We start from the raw sequence: 6,180 nt of genomic DNA on the forward strand, positions 1-6,180 counted from the left end.
TGTGTGCAGAAACGTTTGGAGTCATATTGAGCGCACAATTTTGAAAATGCAAACCCCCTCCCCAGTTCTGACCCCAGAAAATCCTCCACTCAGTCTGGGTAAACTAATGTGCAAATCATAATATGTGCCTAACTTTAACTGTATATTGGGTGGGCAAATTTATGACTGGCAAGTTCCAGGAATATAAGTAACAATGATTTACCCATGGAAATGCTTTGGAAAATTATCCTCATAGCAACAGAGTAACACAGAGGTCAATATTTAGTTAAAGGCTGGGAAGCAAACATATCTAGTAACACTTAAACATCTAATTTTTTCTGGTAATTCAGTGGGACATAACACACAAGCCTTCCCCTCAATATATGTGATCACATTTATCTGGGTAAATTTACACTTGCTATTTTTCTGACCATACACGTGCACAAAGCTTTACCTGGAGAGCCCTGAATATGTGCGCTCACAGGCTAAAATTTAACCCCATCCCTGTAACTCCTCTACTCATGTCTCGTTTTGTGCACATAAAAAGTGATGGGCACAAAATGTATGCATTAGGAAGGGGAAAATATTGAAAGCTTATTTTTTGTGCATGTAACTTAAAAAGCCATCCATGCAAAGGCTTTCAATATTTAGGAAGGGGGAGGGAACAGGGAAAGCCATTGGGGCTCCCCTAGGTCTCGGCGCACGCAAGGTACACAAGTGTACACCCCCTTGCGCGTGCCGACCACGGATTTTATAACATGCGCATGGCTGCTCGCGCATGTTATAAAATCGGGTGTAGAATTGTGCGCACCGGGTTGCGCGCACAAATCTACGCCTGCGTGTAAGTTTTAAAATCTGTCCCATGATGTTTCTGCATTTTTATGAAATACGCTTAATGTACCTGGAAACATATGTGCATTTGTAAGGCTTATGTGTGAATTCAAATAATTTATTGAGCCAACTTATATAAATGCATTGAACACATGTACTTTACTAACCTATTTTAAAAATATACATGCGTAGATTTTACACGTTCAAATAAAATGACATACTCATGAAAGTCATGTAAGTCAATGTGTTTTAAAACATGCATGAAATTACCAGTTTTATCAATTATTTTACCAGTTCACCCTGTACTTTTATAGCTCATCAAGACCCTTCTGGTTCTTCAGCCTGAACTCTCCCAGTTCACCCAGACCTCCCACCCAGACAATTGTACATAATTATTACTACTTACACTGGATAATTGCAGGTGTAAACCTACACAAGTGAGTGCACATACTTGTCTTTTAAAATAGTGACTTTCCTGTGTAAATGTTGACCCCACCCCAGAAAATCTATTTACAAGCCCAGTATCCTGTTTCCAACAGTGTTCAAACAAAATCACAATTTAAGATATATTCAGCAAGGCTGCGCTACTGAATAAGTTGGCTATTTTAGTTGTATGAGTGCCCCAGGAAATGCTACAGGGCTAGAGACAGGCAGAGGCAGTGCCATCGAGAAAGAAGAAGTTAAGGCTGCCTGTTCCTACCATTAACTTTAATTCTAAGCTGCAGGGCTTGAAGAAAACCGAGTCACTGCAAGATTGCATTGGGAATGACAGTGATTGAGAACATAAATCTGCCATACTGAGTCAGACCAAGGGTCCATCAAGCCCAGCATCCTGCTTCCAACAGTGGCCAATCCAAGTCACAAGTACTTGGTAAGTACCCAAACATTAAATACATATCAAGTTACTATTGCTTATTAATTAATAGCAGTTTATGGATTTTTCCTCTAGGAACTTATTCAAACTTTTCTTTAACCCAGTTATACTAACTGCTGAAACCACATCCTCTGGCAATGAATTCTAAAACTTAACTATGTGCTGAGTGAAAAATAATTTTCTTTGATTTGTTTTAAATAAGCTACTTGCTAACTTCATGGAGTGCCCCTTAGTCCTTCTATTATCTGAGAGAGTAAATAACCAATTTACATTAACTTGTTCAAGTCCTTTCATGATTTTGTATACGTCTATCATATCCCCCCTCAGTCATCTCTTCTCCAAACTGAACAGCCCTAACTTCCTTAGCCTTTCCTCATAGGGCAGCCATTCCATGCCCCTTATCATTTTGGTCGCCTTCTCTGCACTTTCTTCAGTGCAACTGTATCTTTTTTGAGATGCAGCAACTGAATTGCACACAGTATTCAAGAGGCGGTCTCTCCATGGAGTGATACAGAGGCATTATTTTGCTTCACTTATATATGCATCACTTTCAATGCATATCCAGCATAGCTCTCTGCTTCAACGGCAGGGGAGAAGTAAAACTAATACTTCACGCATATCCAGCATAGCTCTCTGCTTCAATGGCAGGGGAGAAGTAAAACTAATACTTCATGCATATCCAGCATAGCTCTCTGCTTCAACAGCAGGGGAGAAGAAAAACTGATACTTCAGGCATATCCAGCATAGCTCTCTGCTTCAACGGCAGGGGAGAAGAAAAACTGATACTTCACACATATCCAGCATAACTCTCTGCTTCAACAGCAGGGGAGAAGAAAAACAACCAATAAGGGCTGAATAACATAGTCTGGGTAAACAAATAAGCAGGGTGTAGCTTGCTTATTGCGGCGGTTACTACCCCTACTACCCCTAACTAATCAAGCTTGATATTTCACTTGGATGCAGCTCCATCACTGCTCTCTACATTAATGGTGGGGGTGGAAGGGAAATAGAACCAAAGGTTACTAAGAGCCAAGAGAACAGATATAAGTCTGAGAAAAAGAAGTGTGAAGCTTGCTGGGCAGACTGGATGGGCCGATTGGTCTTCTTCTGCCGTCATTTCTATGTTTCTATGTTTCTATATTATGACATCCATCATTTTATTTGCAGTGAGGAGGACCGGAAGGCTCATCTGCATACTGCTCCCTGCATCCCCCAGGAGACGAGTCCAGTGGTCACTGCAAGCGATCCAGGGATTGAATTCCACAGCCCCAGCTTCCAGAGGCCCCTAACCCTTTGCAGTAGAGGAGGACCGGAAGGCTCATCTGCTGGTGCGCGAATCTCAAACCCTTCCATTAACTGAGTGAAGATTAATTTAAAGGTAGTTGAAGAAGATTGGTAAGTATAGTTTTCAGAAACTTTTGGGCTACAAAAGTTTGGTGAAAAGTGAAATTAGGGGATATATTCTTTAGAGTTTGTGTGTGTCTGAGGTAATAAGCAAGGCAGAGATAGTTAATTTTAGTGTCTGTCTTTCCACCCACTCAACCCTTGATTTTTAGGTATGAGACACTTTATTATCTAAATCATACTATTCTACCAGCCCTTATTGAAAGCTTAATCATCCCCTTGTAGGACACTAGCTGATTAATTAGTAAATTCATCTATAAATTTAAAGTACTATCATTACAACTCCCTTAGTATCCTAAACTTAACTAGGAACTCAATAAAACCAAGATGAAGGCAGCAGCCCAGCAGCAAGAGGGGGGCTTTCCAGTCTTTTGCATTGAGTGTCAGATGAATCCAACTGGGACCAGTAGTAGGTAGATAAATCAAGTGAACTCGTTGCCAAGTTGCCAGCTGTCTGGGCAGGTGAGTTTAAATATCGGAGTTGAGTGACGTCATCTGTTGGGGATGCCCCTGAGGTTCCGTCATGACGTGGTTAAAGCAGGTCGGGGAGCGCACGCGCGTGCCTATGGAACCCCGAGGGTAAGATGGCAGTCGGCAGCATTCACGCTGCTCTGGTAGGCCCAGGAACAGAGGCTGTGAGGTCGGTGGTAGCCGGCAAAGGCCGTGAGTTTGCCCAACGGAGCCAAGGTAGCAAAAAGATAGGTGAACAGAAGTGGTCGTAGCCATCTGCGGTCGTGGAGCGTAACACCCAATGGCTTTGTCCACTTTCAGTTTTCCTAGCTCTTCCCATACATTCTCTTCTGTAAACGGAGTTTCATCTACTCCACTATCCTCCAGTTTCTTGTTAACTAGCAATGGTCCTTCTCCAGGGTCCTCTTTAGTGAACACCGAACTGAAGTATTCATTTAATATTTCTGCCATTTCTTCATCTCTCTCCACACATTGATCCTTTTCACCTTTCAATTTCCCTATACCACTTGGGACTTTTCTCCTTTCTCTGATGTATCTGAAAAATGTATTGACACCTCGCTTTACCTCTTTGGCAATCCTTTCTTCTGCTTGACTTTTTGCCATCTTGATTACTTTCTTCATCTCCTTCAGTTTCACCAGATATTCTTCCTTGTGATCCCTCCCTTTGGGATCCTTTATATTTCTGAACGCTGTTCTTTTTAGCTTTATTTTATCTGCCACCTCCTTTGAGAACAGATAGGTTTCATTTTTCTCTTGCTTTTCTTTACTTTTTCTAACATATAGATTAGTTGCCTTGGTAATTGTTCCTTTTAGTTTGGCCCACTGTTGTTCTACATCTCTTCATGTTCTCCCAGCCTTCTATTCTTCTTCCTCCAGGTACTTTCCCATGTCAACAAAGTCCATGTTTTTGAACTGCAAAACTCGGATCTTTGTGCGACTTCTCCATATCCTATTTGTGATATGAAACCATACCATTTGAGATCACTGGTGCTGAGGTGGGCTCCCACCTGGACATTAGAGTCGTTATCTCCATTAGTGAGCACTAAATCGAGTATAGCTCCTTCCCTCGTGGGTTCCATTACCATTTGTTTGAAGAGAGACCCTTTCAGGGCATCCACTATCTACTACTGTTAGATTCTGCAGAAGGGATTCTCCAGTCTACATCTGGCAGATTAAAATCTCCAACAATCACCACTTCTCCCTTCTTTCCCATCTTTTGGATGTCTTCAATCAGATCTCTGTCAAGTTCTTCCATTTGATTTGGAGGCCTGTAAACCACTCCAATAAAAATGGATCTTTTTTTAGGACGGCCCATAGTGTTTCTTCTTTGCCCCATCTTCCTTGCAGCTCAGATGCTTGGATATTGTTTTTGACATAAAGAGCCACTCCTCCCCCTTTTCTGTCCTTAAAAAGTTATAGCTTGGTATGGCCATATCCCAATCATGAGATTCTGTGAACCACGTCTCCATGACAGCAACAATATCCAAGTCTGCCTCCCCCATTAGGGCTTGCAGATCTGGGATTTTATTGCCCAAACGATGAGCAGTTGTGCCCATAGCTTTCCAGCTTTTCTCATTCAGTTACTGCTTTTCTTGTATTCCTTGTTAGGATTTGTGGGTATGTGGGCCCTGGGCCGAGGTGAGAGATGGTACCATCCACAGGGAGGAGCCCCGTCAGCTTCACCATCGGGAGTCAAGGTCTCAGCTGCAGGGTGCGTAGAACAGCAGGTACTGGAGAGAGTGCAGAGAGAGAGCAACACTGCCCGTGGAGCAGGAGTGTAGCAGGAAAGTCACACAGACATAGAGGTGCCATGGAGTCTTGTGAAGTGGGCTAAACCCAGAGAAGATTCCTCTGTAGAGATGATCCAGCAATGATCCGCAGAGCGGGGTACACCGATGAGGGTTCTTCAGTAGAGATGATACGGCAATGGTCCGCAAGCGGAGCACTCACTGTAGAAGTAGCTATGGTTCCAGAGGAAGCCCCGGGAAATGGGGGAGGCAGCAGTCTTAGGCGCAAGGCCCTCTGAGGAGCGGATAGCCAGAAACGAGGAGAGGGCCCCTGAGGAGCGGGTACCCGGAACGTCTCACACTGAGGAAGCAGGAGCTGAAACGGGAAGTCCGTAGTGAGTGAAGCGGATTCAGCAATGAGGGAACTTGTTGTCAAGTCGTAGGCAGACAGGGCCAGCTGGCTTAAGAGTCCATGATGAATGAAGTCATCCGGGTGAGCTTGAGATGCCCCTGAGTTTCCCGCCAAGACATGCATAAGACTGGCCCGAGAGCGCGCGCGCCTAAGGAACTCTGAGAGAAGATGATGATCGGCAGCATCCACGCCGTCCAGGGTGGCCCGGTGACAGGGGCAGGAAGGCCGGCAATAGCTGGCAGAGGCCACAAGTTTGCCCAACGAAGTCAGTGCAGTGAGACAAGAGGTGAGCAACAGTGGTCGCAGCCGTCTGCGGCCGATGGGCGTAACACTCCTATCATTCCAACAACCATTTAATCTAAATATTATAAGGAGTAAATTCCAAATAGGAACCAAAAGAGAAGAAAATGGCACAAAACCTTGTAAGACATCAAGATACAATGTCTACCAGCACAGATCACAGAATACTACAACTACCCACA

Source organism: Rhinatrema bivittatum, chromosome 13 (genome assembly GCF_901001135.1).
Source record: "Rhinatrema bivittatum chromosome 13, aRhiBiv1.1, whole genome shotgun sequence".
Classification (NCBI taxonomy): domain Eukaryota; kingdom Metazoa; phylum Chordata; class Amphibia; order Gymnophiona; family Rhinatrematidae; genus Rhinatrema; species Rhinatrema bivittatum.